The 17,746-nt window shown below is 46.9% G+C and overlaps 1 pseudogene; it reads right to left on the bottom strand.

Moving 5' to 3' along the window:
* LOC144148225 (uncharacterized) overlaps window positions 1-17,746 on the bottom strand; it is a 145,854-nt pseudogene that overhangs the window by 67,134 nt on the left and 60,974 nt on the right.

The following is a 17,746-nucleotide window of genomic DNA, read 5'->3' on the forward strand; positions in this document are numbered from 1 at the left end:
GCCGGTTTTGCTCTAAGTGTATTGAATTCTTCACTATCACTACATTCATACACCAAGCACCTGGAAATTCGGGAGCAGGTGGATCTCGGGCTTCTGTAATAGCAGCCGTAATCCGATCGGTGGTATGGTTCATGTTGCAGCAATTGTGCACAAGTTTTCTGTGTGCGCCGTTAACTAAGAATACTTCACGCTTCTATGGGTACTTAATTTGAATTTACTGCACCATTGTCATGCAATTTCGCAATGAGGATTCGAAGTCGTGCGTGAAGTCAATATGTAAATTCATGATTCCCTGATATGAAGCATTTAGTACGAACCGAAGGCATACTTTTGTGACATTGAAAATAGGGGGCGAAAAGATGGCGACAGGTCACTAAGTGAGCGCCTCCTAAAGGTAGCCAAAAAGTTGAAATAATTGATTGGGCATTTAAAACGTATAAGAAAGCACACATGTGCAAAATGTGCATTCGTAATGGTGGACGAGATAAGGGATACCCTTCAGCATCTGCAAAAGTGCAATTTCACTTAGTTTTCATTAAGTGTAGAAAAGGTTTAATGTTTTAAGGTTTATTTAAAAAAATACAATGATTCGCGATTACATAATGTCGGTATACAAGAAGAGGTCCCAAATTAAAAAATCGCCGGCGGAACCACTGAGTAGTATATGTTGTGTATAAATGCGGAAATGTTAATGTCCTACTTCAGAAATAGATTACAGGAATTGTTAATAAATATGAATCTATTATTAGATCATTGCCATAATTGTTTGTATATTAAATGCAACGGCTCGCGGGAGAAAACCAACCAGTGGCCCCTGAACCACGAATACATAGGGGTCCGAAAAATCATTTTAAAAGCTGACATCACTATGGGTGAAGAAGTTTAGGGAGGCAGCGTGCACAGACTAGTAAAAGTTTCTTCACAACAAAACACAAGCCCACGAAAAAAATTCAAAGTTGATATTTAAAGTTTAAAGATGGAAAGCACACACAGGCAAAGGTAAGTTTTTATACATGAATTTATACTTTTGAATTCATGGCCCTAGCATGCTTTAGAGGTAAAACATACACTGAGTATTACTATACTCCATAATCCGATATTTGGGCTGAGCCCGGGCTACAGTCTGCTCGGTCGCAGCGCATACCTGCTGGGTGTATGAGCTGATCAAGAGGCCTGGCTACTCTGTCCTAATCTCGCATCTCGTCGTCGCATCCGGCCAGCGTGTTGTTTGAAGGGGTGTTGTAACCTCCTGCGCAAATGTCACGTGCTACGGGTTAGCCACGCGCGGGGAGCAGCGAACATGTTGTTACAAATCATTTATGAACGTCCGGCGTAAATGTGCCAGCGTTTGGATAAGCGGCGAACGTAACAGCGTCTGGGGAAAATAGGAAGAAGAGGGCGCTCCACGGCGGCGACGCAAGAAACAAGAGTGAGGGGAGGCAGGGTGAGAGATGACGCCATAGCCCCGCGTGCGGCTCGGCCGCTCACCCTTCCTTAGAAGCTCCTCTCTGTTTTCTATATGCCCTTGCTGCTGCGTTCGTTGACTTGCTACGCGGGCATAAACAGACGTCGACCCCGCGAAACAGGGTGACGGCTGCCAAAGGGCTGCGTCCTAAAAAAAGTAAGTAATAAGAAAATATTTTGCATTTCAGATGGAGCTGGCGTTTGTAGTGGTCGCTGATGCGACTTTTTTGAAGTTGAATGCGTTACCCACTCGCATCAAAAAGCAAAATTTTTAAATCAAAATGGCTAAAAAAATGTCTGGAAAAGTCAGGCAACCCTTGGAAAATACTGCAAACAACGTTTTGCGATACGACGCAGCGAACCTGGCGTTTGAAAAGTAATGCTACAATAAATGATATACACCCTGCTTATTACGGGGTTTAAAGCTCCGAAGCTACACCTGGAATGAAAGGTGCGCTGTAGAGGATCGCTCGTCATTAATTTTTGTCAAATCAATATATTTACTGCGCGTTTAAATCTAGACACACTGGCAACATCACGTTTCGCCTCCATAAAAAAGGAGGCATTCATGGTCTGAATCGGACGTGCGACCTTGTGCTCAACTGCTTATCACCCTAGCCACTGCGCCATCGCTGCGGTTAAAGAAAGGCTGCCAATATAGGTAGCATATTTCCAAATACTTTCTATTCATCATTCACGCATTCGGTCGCCCATTTGGAGAAAATCAGTAGCTAGCGCCAACAAGTAAAACTCGGCGTAAAGCGAATTTTTTCATGTTGCCTAGATTTTGGTACCGCGAGTGTTCCCACCTGCGCCGTTGATTTCAAGTACCGCCATTGGAAACCTGCACGGTTGCCGTGGTATAGTCAGGTAAAAAGAAAACTGCGCGTTGTATGTGCATTACACCTGCCTTCTAAGCACAGATATTCAGAGGGTGCGTGTCTTTTCTTTTCGCCACGAGTTGTGTTTTTTTAAAAAACTTCCTCTCCCTCTTGCTTGTCGATATGAGCGCTGGTGAACACACACAAAAAACACCATACAGGCATCGGCTCAGGTAACTATGGCCGCCCTCTCTGCGGCGCGTGCGAGGTGGCGTCGAGCGCGGGCAGGCATGCCAAGAGCCTATACACGACCGCAATAACCGTGGACTTACCTCGTGAGCAGCTCAGTCGCTTTAAAGTTTTATAACTGGAAAACTTGAAGCCATGATTCTCCCCATTAGGTGACCCGTAAAACTGGAAGTACTCTTCCCTCTTCGCCAACACCTCCAACAATTTGAATAGTGACTGCAGGCTCAGATAAAGGTAATTGACCCTAAAGACAATCCAATTCATAGACACAATGAGTACACCCAAAATATTTCGCACTCATTCATCAATGATGCAATTCCCCGCATGGGGTTTGATGGAAGAGGCCTTACTCCTCCACTGGACCTAGTGGGTTGCTGCGGAAGACGTTGATGCAGCTGCTGGGTCTCCGAAATAGAGAGGGGTGCCAGCTGTTTCGTTCTTCCATCCTTGAACCCCAGTCCAAGCTTTGCGATTTTTTCTTCATACTTTTTCGAATATTTCCATCTCCAAACATAGCTTTGATAACATGTATTGGAAAACATTTGTTGCCTCAAATATAGATTTAAAAGTGAAGAAACGGTTTGCGCCAGAGAATGTAGTGTCTATGAAAAGCCAATGTGGAAATGTAAGTCTGCACCCAATATGGCTGTATAGTTTTTGAAATAAACGGCAGTGTTCTTCCCAGATGAATAAAGGTCGTATTAAGCACCTCCCAACACGTTGCAATGACGACGAGGATGCATCTGGACAACGCAAGAGCTGCCAAGTGAAAATTTTAACCGGAACGAAGCCGCCTCCACTCGTACAAAGACCGAATTTAGCGGTATGACGCAAAGCTCGCTTCCGGCGTTACCCTTCTTTGACGCGTGTCGCACTGAGGCCAATAACGTGTCACCGAATGGTTACGATGGGTGAAGCGCTTCGAAACCTTCATCATGGCCTGCGGCATCGCAAACGATGCCCGGTAGACCACCATGCTACTACACCACGTTGGGGAGGAAATTTACTATATCTACAGGGTGTTACCCGACGCCCCTGCCGCCGCAGCTACTTCTACCGTTTCAAGTACCGGTACCCCTGGCGCCGCCACTTCCCTTTACTCTGCAGCCCGCCAGAAGCTCGACAACTACTTGACGCCATGTGTGAACACAACATTTTAGATCTACTGCTTCCGTCAAGCTAATCAATTGGAAACCGAATCGCTCGACACATTCTATGCCATACCGCGCCAGCTCGCAAAGCACTGTGCCTTTTCTGATGCTGACGCGGAGATCAAAAATCAAATTCTACTTTCTAAGACGTCAATACGCCTCCGCCGATACGCCATGCAGCACGACCTCAACCTGACAGGCATCCTCAGGCAAGGAAGATTGTTCGAGGAAGTTGAACACAACCTCTCTCTGATGGAACACGACCATCAGCCGAGCAAGGACAACATAATATCCTTACTTGCTATAAACACCAAACTAAACTTACGGCGCCCAAGTGAGGGAAAGAGTTTACTTTAATAAAGCAGGTTGCAGAGCACACTCCTTGCAGTTAGTACTGCGCATAACTCACTTGGGGCAAATATTTTCAGTTGGGCACAGTTTCAAAAATTTATGGTTGCTTTCTAGCTACGAGGAGCGACTGTATTCCTCCATCGCCCTGTTACAATAGGTGTGCAATTGTAAAAAGTTTTGAAGCAATACCTATTGCAACATGCAGGGCAGCCAGCATACTTGATGGACTGCTCGCATCCAGACTGGGTACCAAGCTTCCGTTTAGGCCGTGAAGTAAAGCCAACAGGTCTTTTAGCAACAAGGTACGTGTACTTATGCAAATCCTACTGGGCAATGTTTAAAGTGAAAAAAAAAAACAGTGTCTCTATATTGCACTAACAAGAACAGTTATGATCACCTGTTCAACATATGGCTGTCTTTCACATCAGTTTCCAAGAGTTAGTAGAAAAACCAAAGGGGCTCTTTCCAGCTTATGTTGCAATTGCACAATTACGAATACAGAGAGCTGTTTCACTAATCGTGCAAATGACATGCAGTAGTGTGTAGTATTATGCTGATAGACTACCACAGTTTGGGTGACTGCAATGTATGTGGAGAAAACTAGCAGTTTCTGCAGTGCTAATGTTTCAGCACAGGAAAGGTCAAGTCAGCTCCTATTATTTAATGCGCAGGGTAACGCTGATGGAGCAAAGGTTTCAGGCGTTTAGAGTCAGGAAAAACTTGTATCCTCTTTCGGGAGCAAAAGTGACACCCTCACAAGAAAAAGAAAAAGGAAGCTGGGGATATTTACTTTAGTAGGAGGCCTCTATTCATTGCTGTCCACAAATTGGCGTTAGAGAAAAAACAAAAAAACAAAAAAAAAACACGTCGCTGCTTATGTTCGAATAGTTATCAAAAAAGCAGCCCAACAAACGGCTTCCCTCAAGATGGCACGGGCGACACATTGACACTGGGTTTCTCGTGCACTAAATGTTTCACACTCAGCAAAACAACTGACATTTGACATCAGAGCGCGGCGGCTGACGATCAGCTGATCTGCGGCGGCGACTTGATACGCGTATGGGGATAGGTAGATCGCATTGTATTCAACAGTACTTGGCGTCGAGTTATTACTTTGCGTTCAGTGGCCACCAGTTTGGAAATGACGCAGTTCCTGCTTGCAAACGACAAATGCGCTAACGATGCAACCTTTCTTCCACGACCGACTCGCACTCGCTCGTAGATGTGCGCAGAGGCTTGGGTTGAATTGCAGATAAGGTTGTAACACTCATGAGTGGAACCATCACTTTTCGCGTAATTAACGCTATCGCGGTGCAACTGACTATCAAGTCACTCGCACACGCCTTGTACGAAAACACAAGCTCATATCGCGGACCGCGACCCGCGTGGCCGCCATGAAGGAATGGAGGAGAAGAGGGGTGCCTGATCGGCGGGCCGTGCGCACAACGACGCCTAGTAACAGACGCTTGGCCACAGATAAGGCGGCGCAGGCATGGTTGCCTAAATGCATTCCACGCTATTGAATACCGAGTATAGTCAGTGACAGCTTACCTCTGCAGCGGCTATTCAACATCACAGGTATTGTTGTAAAAGAAGTAGATCCGTCTCTCGTGCCCCATAATCATCATCATGAGTTCACAGGATAAAAGGAATCATCAGGAGGGGTCTCGGCGGCTCGTCCCCGTGTCTACATATTTTGGTGGATGTTGTGGAAAAGGAAGAAGACCCCTTGCTAATGTACAGATCATCATCATGAGCGAGTGAGGAAGAGGAGGATTAAACGGGTGTTATCAGCAGAGCCATGGCGCGGGTCTAGTTCCTCGACTTGTTTTGGTGCCGAAACAACCCTTATAGAAAAGCGGTACGACATAGCCGACGCCTTCCATCCGAGCACATGGAAGGCAAATGAAATCAGCGTACTGGTTGGTTCAGACGCCTACTGGAAGGTGGCCACGGGCAGGGTGGACAGAATCAACGGAGACCTCACAGCGGTAGAAACAGTTCTAAGCTGGACCGTTCAAGGAAGGCTCGTTCTCCCGCATGCACTTTTACCAGTGTCATGTTCCTGTCGTGCACCTCACCCGGACATTTTACTTTGACGCGTCCACCATGTGGCGGATGGATGCCATTGGCATTGATGACCCGAGTCACGAAAAGTCGCTCCAGGATAGCCCGATGGAAACGCTCAAGCGAAACATCACCCGAATCGAAGGCCGGTACCAAGTACCACTTATGATCCAGGCTCCTGGTTTACCTACTGGCAGCGACAATCGTCAGCTCGCGGAGCACCGTCTGCGAACGCACCTGAACCGATTCCGAGAACAACCTGAGTTGCTCGAGCAGTATGACAGGGCAATTCGAGCATATTTTGAAGAAAACCATGCGGAACGAGTTGCGAAACAGCAGCGCCCAGGCGACAACTGGTATTACATGCCCCACCATGCCGTCATCCGAAAGGACGCAGTGACAACAAAGCTCCGAGTAGTGTTCGACGCTTCTTCGCATACAGCCGGCCAGCCATGCCTAAACGACGTCCTTTGCAAGGGCATGAAGCTTGGGGTCCAAGTCGTTCAGCTGCTCATGACTTTTCTTTGTCACCCTGTTGTCATCGTCGCAGACATAAAAAAGCCGTACCTGCAGTTGCTGATTCGACCAGAAGATCGCGACGCGTTGAGGTTCCTCTGGGTGGAACGACTGCCTACGCGAGATAATCCGGCGTCCCCCATTGTCACCTGGAGGATGACCCGCGTACCGTTTGGCGCGTCATCCAGCCCATTCCTTCTGGCTGACACGATTCGCCACCATCTCCAGGCCTGTCGGGAGCAGTACCCGGAAACAGTATCGCTGCTGGAAAGGGCATTCTACGTGGATCGCCTCATAATTGGTGTACCTAGCGTCGAAAAGGCAATTCAAGTGTACGAGGAAGCTCGCAAAATATTATCCGAGGCCGGAATGGAGATACGAAAATGGGCATGAAACTCGGAGGAGCTCGGACATCAGTTTGTGCGGGACAACGTCGCCATCGAAAATGAAGCGGGAGACGCAATCAGGATGAAGGTGCTGGGAGTCCCATGGGAGCGTGCTGGAGACTGCATTTGCCTGTCGACGAAAGACGCATCAGAATTTGCGGCAGCCAATCCGTCAACCAAGCGCACCGTGCTGCAGACGTTTGCGAGAATGTATGATCCCTTGGGATACTTTACACCATTCACCTTAACGGCCAAGCTTGTGTTCCAGGACCTCTGGAAAAAGAGCCGCTCATGGGATGAACGCCTTCCGGATGACGAACAAGCGCGATGGAACAGTTGGTGCGCCCAATTAACAGAGTTGAATGAGGTCCAGGTTCCACAGTTCATGTTCTCGCACTCGTTCGATGTGGAAGGTTCAATCGAGATCCACGCTTTTTGCGACGCAAGCCCGCGAGCTTACGGCGTTTCCCTATACGTCCGAAAGCTGGGTGGCAGTGGCCTATATGACACCAGATTGTTAATTAGCAAGAGCCGAGTCGTCCATATCAAGCCCATCTCCCTGCCTCGGCTAGAGCTTCTTGCCTGCGTTATTGGAGCATGACTCGTACGTTATGCCAAAACAACTGCAATTCTGGAAGACTCCCCCGTCAGTTTGTGGACGGACTCTCTTGTCGCGCTGCACTGGATTACTAGCGCCGCCACAAAGCGTGACCAGTTTGTAGAACACCGCGTGGCCGAAATACGACGACTAACTGCTCCTACAGACTGGAACCATTGCAGCGGGAAAGACAACCCAGCAGATTTAGTCACACGAGGTATATCGGCGGCGGCTCTTCTGCACTCAACCCAATGGTGGCACGGACCTTCGTGGCTCCTAGGTCCAAAACAGGAGTTCCCTGAAACGCAGATAAATCATGTTGACCCAAAGGAGCTCGCAGTGTCACAGGAAACTTTGGTTTGCCCTTGCGATGTCACGAAGCACGAACAGCTACTGACCGTAGAGAATTACAGCACCCTCAGGCGCCTTTTGCGTGTCACGGCGTGGATTTTACGTTTTCTGCAAAATGCCCAGCGGCGAGGGCCATCACCAAGCCGTCCCCTCACAGCAACTGATATAATGAAGGCTGAACCCTACTGGATGCGGCACGTCCAGCTGGAGTTATTCAGCACTGAAGTACGCGCACTGTCAGTCGGTCAGACCGTTCCTTCGACGTCAGCGGTGCTTCGACTTTCACCATTCATGGATGACGAAGGTCTGCTGCGCGTAGGAGGCCGATTACACAAATTGAATGCCAGCATCGACGTCAAGCACCCGATCCTGCTACCTGCGCGGCACAAGTTTACGTACTTCATCGTTCTGGCGGCCCATCAGCACACTCTTCACGGTGGAGTCGAAGCCACGCTCACGGAGACGCGAAAACGGTTCTGGATTGTGAAGGGACGCCAGACCGCCAAAAGGATGCTGGCCCAATGTCTGACGTGCCGACACCAGAGGCTGACTGCCCAAACTGCACCGTTTGCTCCATTGCCAAGCGACAGAATCACGGCAGCACACCCGTTCTCTGTGGTAGGCCTGGATTTTTGTGGACAACTTTACGTGCGTGGAAAAGCTCCGCCGACAAAAGCCTACATTTTATTATTTTGACGTGCTGTCACTCGTGCCATACATTTGGAGCTGACGTCGGATATGACAGCGGCTACCACGCTACTGGCTTTCCGTCGGTTCGTGTCAAGACGCGGCATACCGAACACTGTTTACTCTGACAACGCTCAGTCGTTTCATAGTTGCGCTCGAGCATTTAAAGCCGTTGCGTCAGCCCTTCAAGATAATGCGACTGGACTCAACGTGCACTCGAAATTCATCGTTGAGCGAGCCCCTTGGTGGGGTGGCTGGTGGGAGCGTCTCATTCGCTCCACCAGGGACGTTCTCAAGCGTTACCTTGGGCGCAGTAGCCTTACTGCCGAAGCTCTGTCCACCACCCTCTGCGAAGTGGAAGCTGTTAATAATAGCCGACCTCTAACCTACGTCGAAGACCACCCCGATGAAGGAGTGCCACTTATGCCTTCCCACTTCCTGACAGGCAGGCGTGCGCTCCGCATGCCCCAAGAGTTAGCGGTGACCGAGACGTCGTCAACCTCAGCTGACCTACGGCGACGAGCACGCTACCATCAAAGGCTGACGGCTGAGTTATGGCGCAGATGGAGGAACGCATACTTGCTGTTACTGCGTTCGGCTCACAGCCGTCCGCAGGCTACTTCACCACCGCTGAAGGTGGGCGGCGTCGTAATAGTGCATGACGACAACGCTCCACCAATGCAGTGGAAACTGGGACGAGTGAGAATGCTGCACCACGGCGTCGACGGCGTCGCTAGAGCGTGCTCGGTGCGGACAGCAACGGGTCACGTGATAAACCACCCAGTGCAAAAACTTTACCTGTTAGAATCATCTTAAAAATCCAACTGCGCGCAAATTAACGAGGACGTGAACACACTGAAGACATCACAAGCGCATACTCACCTGCGCAGACTCACCTGAGTCTGCGCTTGTGGTGTCTTCAGTGTGTTCACGTCCTCGTTAATTTGCGCGCAGTTGGATTTTTAAGATGCGTCAATACCAACTTGCCCAACTTTCGACCCTTTTACTGTTAGAATCAGCCGCCTAATCATCTTGGGCCCGCGGGAGGATGTAGAAAAGAAGGACGAAGCGGGCGTGAGCACGCGCCACAATCATCATCGGGAGTGGTTCGAGGACAGCGAATAAAGAAACACGTATCGCTCCGTCTAGGGCTGTGGGCCGTGACCCGCGGTAGCTTCCGCGACATCATTGGTGCCGAAACCCGGGACAAGGGACCTCGAGAAGTGAGCCACACTGAGCGAATTTTGCTTCTCTTCGGCCGCCCTCTTACATCTCGGGAGCCAGAATGAAGCCGCAGATGGAAGACGCCGATACGAGGAACATCGGAGCAGCCTAAGAAGAATATGGAACAAGCAGAGCCTTAGGAGATATCTGCACGATGCAAGACATGATGATTTTATGCGGGGCCGATACTGACGCGGAGAAGATGCCGACTAGTGCCCTCTGAGCCCGGTCGCCAGCCCTTACGGAATTTGCAACGCTTGAGCGGACTATGGAGGCCCTACTTGAAAGGCGGCGCATCGTCCGTCAAGGTATCACGTCCATCATCGGCAAGATTGAAGACTTCCTCCCAATCGAAAGACCATCACTAAGTGACTTGAAGGAACTTCTTAATTTGGTTGAATATCGTGACAAACTGAAAGTGATTAACCGAGACGTTCAAGACACCGTGAACATCAAGGAATTAGAGGCCTTGGTTGAAGATGAGCTAAAGTTCGAAGAATTAGTTTGTATGGCAAAAGCAAGGGCTGAGTTTAAAATGTTCGACGCACAGAGAGCCCGACAAAACCTAATTGCTTCCTACAGAGCTCGAACCTACGAATTACTGAAGGACGTCCGACAAAATACGCTAGAATATTTTAGAAAGAGCGATGCTTCAGACACGAATCAGAGTAATGGAGCAGTGAATTGCAAGGCCAAAGTTACGACAATAACAAACGTGAATTGGCAAGGTGCAGCAACACTTACAACCGGCCATTTCGCGTCTAATGGAGGAGAGACTAAATCCAACGAGGTTACCGCTAGCAATAAGGTATCAGATCAAGCGGCACTCATTTCGTCTACAATTGGACAAGCGCAAGCGAATGACACAAGCAACGACTGGACCTTAGACAACCTGCCGTCACATGAAATACCCAAGGAGCATTAGAGTCGTCCAGCACCTCAAATGACCACAGAAGAAATCTGCAAGAGTAGAGACCCCAAGGTGATTTCGAACAAATCGCCGGTCGAAGCCGGAAAGAAATGTTTGTTATGGCCCGACCTTCATTGTCCTCCAGAGTTAACATGTGTGGTTCCGAAGAAAAATGTGCGCAAGTATAGAAAGGCAAAAGCTGCCCAGAGGAAACGTACGAAGACGGAGGAGCAGGACGCTGCTTTAAATCTCAACTCAACCCCACTGCGAAAGTATGGGCGCCGCAAGCTAAGGGTTGCCGATGGGAAGAATACCCGTGGGCACCAGCAGTTTTCAGCGAAAAAGCGTAGAGTGCGCCGCATGTCCAGGCACAGAGATGAATTAGCCCCCAGGACTTCAACGCGCATAATCTCCTGGACAGGGAAGCCTTCTTCGAATATTTCTCACATGTACCCGGCTGCCACTAGGAAAAATCGTATGAGGCGGAAACAGCAAGTAATACTTGCTGCCAAGAAGGATAAAAGTTCAGCTAGTCTCCTCACAAGACTGCCTATAGTGGCCGCAGGTGCTCGGTTCTAGGGTCTACCAACGCCAAGACATCGGTACCACCGGTGGAGATGGAAGGCGCGAGGTGTCGGACTCTTTTGGCTTACACGGACTTAAAAAGATTTCTCCATGCACTAAACAAGTTTTGGCTGCGGACTCTGCTGATTTATTGTCGCACGGGGGGAGGATGTTGTAAAAGAAGCAGATCCGCCTCTCTCGTGCCCCATAATCATCATCATGAGTTCACAGGATAAAATTAATCATCAGGAGGGGTCTCGGCGGCTCGTCCCTTTGTCTACAGGTATTTTGTATTAATCCGCAACCAATGGCGTCTCGCTGTTTGTGCGACGCCTGCGAGGTACGTTTGAGAGGAGAACTATTTCCAATATGGCCGCGCCCGCTTGCCGACCTCTGCCGCGCTGTCGAGCGACAACGGGGTTGCTGAGAACGAAAATCTCTTTATGCGATTTGCGTTACAAATGTGCTGTAGAGCTTCAAGAAGCCGCGTATCGTCATCTGTTCCGTGTGTGTCCTGCTGCGTCGTGGTTTGTACATACGTGAGGAAATCGTGGTGCCACTGGTGGGCTCTTTTTATGCGGAACGTCGTCACCGAACTCGATCTGAGAACGGCGAAGCGTCGAAGCTGGAGCTCTTGCTGGGGTGATTTTGGAAATTGTGTCGTTGTAACGCAACCTGTGTGAAGAAATAATACAATTTGCCGTCGTCAACGGCCGCAGCGGTGACAAGTAACAAGCGTTTGGGTTTGTTGCTTTGAGCGTAGGCTGCACCCGATGTTGAGCGCAGGCCTACGTGGTGTCCGTCTGACACTACGCAGATTGTCCACACGTGTGTGGCGTGTTTTTTGGCCGGATACGGGCGCTCGTACAGCCTTACATGTTATTAAGACGATTTCCAAATCTTACAATTGAAGGTATCTTTCCTTACTGATTCGCGGATTGCTTTAGCTTGCCGGGGTTCGAACGGAGGAGCGGTGTGGTGTTTTTTTTTGTTCCATGGCGTAAACAGGTATGATTTAAGAATTGCTGCAGAGATTCGGGAAGGAATAAACGCTCGTGCACAATTATCTGAGACTGGGTAGCTCAAAGGAAACTTGTGTGAACCTGCCTTCCTGCGAGAGACTGGTGCCAATGGAAGTTCTGTTTATGCCGATGGGCACATTATCGCACATACAAAATTATGAACGAGCGCGAGTTTTTTTGAGGTAATGAAATGTGGTAGTCGTTCGTTTCTTGACTGTTATTGGTTGGTCGTAATCAGTAGTCGCATTTTTAAATCGTATAAGAGGGGTAAATAAAGATCTAAACTCTATGAGTGCTGGATTTTGAGCCACTTCGTTGAAGAAAGCCGAAAGTGTGCGGCCCCGCGACTGACCACGTATTTAATATATTGCCAAAAACGCACATGCGCGCAGCTTTATATTATGCCTGCTAAGGTTTACTGCGTATGTTCTTATCGCTACACAAAGTGGCACCACAGAAACTGACTATGCGTGGACTGAGGCTGCGTATTTTGTGTGCAATGTGAAATTTCTCAAAAGTGTCCCCTGCTGCAAAAGTTGTTTTGGAATAGCTGAATGCGTTTCGTAGGAATGAACGAAGTTTATCTAACCTTTATGCTCATGCAAAGTTTGTGTGATGGGCTTTATGAGTTGTAAAAATTTGTAGATTGCAGCTGTGTCATAGTGATGGCTGTAGTTTAATAATTGCATTCTGGTGCCTGTGCAGTTTAAGTTTCAACAAAGGGGTTGCATAGTGTATTGGCAGACATTCAGATATCCAGTGTGTCTGTCTGTTGTTATTATACAGAGTGGAGAACATGTTTGAGTGTCTTCCAATGGAGCATACTTTTATTTAGATTCAAAGCCACTTCGCACTTTTAGATGTTCTTATTGTTCCGGCAACTGTGACAAGAGTTCGATAGCTTTCACACAGTGACTGAATGTGGTTTAGGGTGAAGAGCTGCAGTAATATTTGCTAACACTTGCTATCAGGTAGAAATGGGGTATGTCACCCCCTTAGAATCCTATGCTCATTCTTTTCAAGCATGCACTGTGGCTTCCGGTTATACAGCTGCAAGAATTCTAGAAAATAGCGATGTGGCATATCAAAATTGTTTAACTTGAGGCCTCCAGAGTATCATGTCGCTGCTTTTTGAGCACACTTCGGTCTGTTTCCGACGCCGTAAAAATTGGTAAAATTTGCTCAGCAGGTCGAAAAGGTTTTACGTCACTTCTTCAAGATGATATGTAACTCTTTTACAATGTTGAACTGTTGCTTCAAACTAGAAAGCTATGTTTAGAAGCGAAAACTGTAATAAAATACGTTGGAATGGGTTTATGGCATGCCTTCAAGCTGTCGCAGCTTTTTATACACACATTGTAGCTCCTAGCCATGAAGTTGCGGGGAGAGTTGAAGACACTTGCATAGTACGTTAGAATAAATTTATGCCACACTTCCAGGCTATGAAGTCGCTGCTTCTCTCAGGCGCGCATTGTAGTTTCTGGCCATGAACTGGTGGTGAGAGTTGAAGATGCATATGTAGTACGTTAGAATGAATTCATGCCAGACCTTCACGCTGTGAAGTCACTGCTTCTCAAGTGCACGTTGTTTCTTTTGGCTTTAACGCTGCATTCGGCATTGAAAACACAAGTGCAGCAAATCTAAATTGATTCAACGCTAGATTTTCATGGTGCCTCTTTGCTGCTGCTGGCTGGAAAGTGTGGTAAGAATAAGAAATGCTTGTGCAGCAGCCCATGACACCTTGACAAGAGGCCGTGAGAATTAAATATTTCTTCTCCCTGTTCCAGTTCGGTGCTCTGATTGCTGGCAGAAGTGGACAAAATGGAAATGCCTGCATGGAGATGTCAGCACTTGTTTAAATAAGTCAGTTAGATCTCATAACTACACTCATAATATTTGGCCTGTTGACTGTAGTTGTCTAAATAGGTGCAGTGAGAATTGAATGCACTTGTATAGCCGTTCGTTCAAGTTTTGTATGAGGCATTCAGTGTTTGACGTTACTGTTCAGAAGTGAAAATACTTCCACAAAAGCTTGACGTGGCTGCCAAAGAGTTAAATGTTGAACCGAATATTTTATTTATGTATGCTGTTTCAAAAGCCTCATTAGCAATAAAAATGTCTTCAAGGTAGGCTGGTGCATCAGTGTAAAGCCAATGAAAGTTTAATGTAGCACCATTTGGAAAGTCCATCTTTGGAAGGATGCATTTGTAAGTCGATATTCATTTTTTCGATAACAGCTCGCTACAGTATTTTTTTAAGCGGCTGCTAGTGCTTAAGTACGTTTTCGTATCAATTTTCACCGCCAGTCAGGGTTCTCTGCCTTATCATTCCACTGTAAACTGCGGGGTGGTGATATGACACTAAAGAAATGGCGGCAGCTGTTTTAATACATCGCCGGGACACACTTCGGAAATCGTGGCCTGGATTGAAAGCATGACACTGTATACTGTCAATCTAATCAACTGATGCAGCGCGTCCTGCCACTCGCGTGTCTCGTGAAGTAGAAATGACCATACTTGTAATGTTTCACATCTCCCAGTTCTCTGCTCGCGCCATACGGTTTTGTCGGCTCCTTTAAGCGAAATAAAATAATGCTTGTTTCTTCGCACCTACAGCTGATTTTGCAAGTCAGGACACCTTATGCGGCATCGCAACCTCCACGTTGCATGCGTTGCCACGATAGGTGCTTGCAGGGCGTCACTACGTTCGAAATGGTCGCATAGAACAATACATGGCCCGTTGATGTCGCGGCCGATTTTTTTAAGGCACCGATGAATTTTCGTCGCTAGTTTCCTTTTCACCCTGGGCTTACACAGTCCGTGCACTGCATCCAGTTATTGCGGCGACAAACCGCACCTTTCTTCTACCCTGCATTTACGACGCTTGATTTAAATATGATAATGGCTGTTGAAGATAATGTACCGACCACATTTCTTGACAATTAGTGCACACGCAAAGTGAAAAAATAGTCGCACTGTGATGAGTTCGATAAGATATAACGGCGGCCATTATGTTGGTTATTTTTCTTCGTGCAGACGACGGCTAAGCGACGGGCAGCGGTCGAAATTCGAACTATTCAGACCCACAAATTGAGTGCGCGTTGTTTATATAATTATTTCTGTTTTCTTACTGTAAAACAATCACAGATAGCCCTGATTTAAGTATAAAATACACCGCGAATAGTTTCTACCAAGAATAACCTTTGTTTCAGTGAGTAATTTCTTTTTCTCCTTTGCAAGTTTTCAATGAGGGCGACTTTTTTTTTCTTTGTGTGAAAATCATTCTTCGGAATGAAACATATAAACACGATTTCATAATGAGTAGGTTATATTGTCAGCCACTCATATTATAATCATAGGTATAAACAGGTGCAATTTAATTACCTTTTTTTCTAACCGGGGAGAATCAGGTAGCGGCCACACAACGCTTGTGGCCGGAGATGCTGCTGCACTCTTACCCTGTCATCAACAATACCACCGGCACTGCGCTTCCAAATAGGAGTTCGGCCTTCCCACGTCAGCTGCATTGGTAAATGCAACTTCTAACAGCTTGTAAATTTCTTAATGATAAACTTCCTAAATAAACGCAAAGTTCACATAAAACGTCTTTAAGCACATCTCCCCATCACAAGGGCAAATAAAAATACCAGAAAACAGTACGTTAAAAAGTTTATCGTACGGCTCAAAGTTTTCTGCCTGGTATGGGGGAAATTTAAAGGTATACCAACGCAGTCGTGTAGTCAGTAAAATGTTTCGGGAATGTTACACCCCGTCGGTAAAAGAAATTTAAAATTGTAGCCTGCGCCCGGGCAGGATAATATTTTCATCTTCTTATCTTATTCTCGTTTTTGAATTTAAGTTTATAGGTGAACAGGGTCGAAAGCGCGGGTGGAAAATGCCCGAAAGGAGAGGGTGGGGGGCGCACTTTTAAAATTTTGGGGGTGTTCTGATACCGAAACACCTCCCTTCGCTGCAGCCTTGACAGAGTTCTTTTAGGATTGACATTTGTTGGCATTTAAGATAGGCAATCAAAAGAAACACACTGAAAACAACGCCGGTGAGGCAAGAAAAAATGCGTTGTCCAAGTAGATACTAATCGAGCAATGCCAACTCATGTAAACTGATTTAAACCTCAATTGCATTCGTCAGCGGATGATCGAAAGGGAAGAGATGTACATGTGCAATGTAGTAGGAGAAGGCATATAAATTTAGTAGCAGAGGAGAACAAAGAATATTGTCTTTCGGAGCAATTTACAGCGGAGCCCAAAATACGTCACCATTTTTTCTTTTATCGCATTGGTTGGTTTTATTAAACCACTGAAGCTGCTATAAAGAAAACCAAATATCGAACTTTACCGTTTCGCTTTTCGAAGTTCCCATTGAGCTCGGTGTCCTTTGTTTAGTTCCTGAAAGTTGCCTTAACAGCGTCGTTTCCAAATGTCGTTTTTAACAGGCTCTAGTCGGCCTTCCAATCCCAAGCCATAAGTATGCAGCCAAGGCGATAACATTGGCTTCTGACTAATCATCGCATATCCTCAAGGACTTACTTGTTCCTCCAGAAGGACGTGCGGTGGAATTTCGTAATCAACTGTATCATTCCGCTAAATAATTTTTTTATTTGGATATTTTTATTGCATCAAAAGACCGGCCCGAGGAACTACTAGGAAAGGATGGTGCCTTTTTGTGGACCGGAAGGTTTGGGGTGTTTGTCCACTCTGGCTGTGTCCACTGGTGCCGTCGTGCACAATCCTAAAACAATGGGGATCATTCAGGAAACAGAAACCTATGGTTCGCTGCCGTACTAACTTTGGAGTTCTGTAGTTGCTTCACTTGTCACATCCCAATATCTCCTTCATGAGGCAAGTAATGTCCTATTAAGTCAAAAATATTTAAAGAAAGCATACAAGGATTTAGCTGAGTTCATGCAAATATATTTTCTCCGGAATTTTAAATATATTTGCCGAAGTTATTGTATAAACATTATTACGTAACATGGTCAGTATTGGTTCGTTCAGATGCTTCACGTTGTTCTGACGGAAGACATGGTACGTTCAGAGCACCCTAGCCATCAATAACGTACAAAGAGGGGAAGGTTGCCGTAAAAAAGGAACGAATCAAATATCCATCATTGCGCTGTCTATGCATTGCCGTTTATTTACAACAATGTTTAAAATTTGTTCTGTAAGGTGCCACTTTGTTCGAGAGGAAGTTGTATGCGAAGCAACGCAGCTGCTCTGGAATATTAAAACTCTGAACTGTAATCTTTAGTTACCCCAATCAACCCCTTGAATACACTATCGTATACGGCACACCACATGTCATTTTAAAATCGCCATGCCGTACGTAATCAACGTTAACCTACACTGATGCCATTCAAGATATATTC

The sequence above is a fragment of the Haemaphysalis longicornis genome, unplaced genomic scaffold (assembly GCF_048455015.1).
Source record: "Haemaphysalis longicornis isolate Haplotype H1 unplaced genomic scaffold, Haemaphysalis longicornis Haplotype H1 scaffold_8, whole genome shotgun sequence".
Taxonomy (NCBI): domain Eukaryota; kingdom Metazoa; phylum Arthropoda; class Arachnida; order Ixodida; family Ixodidae; genus Haemaphysalis; species Haemaphysalis longicornis.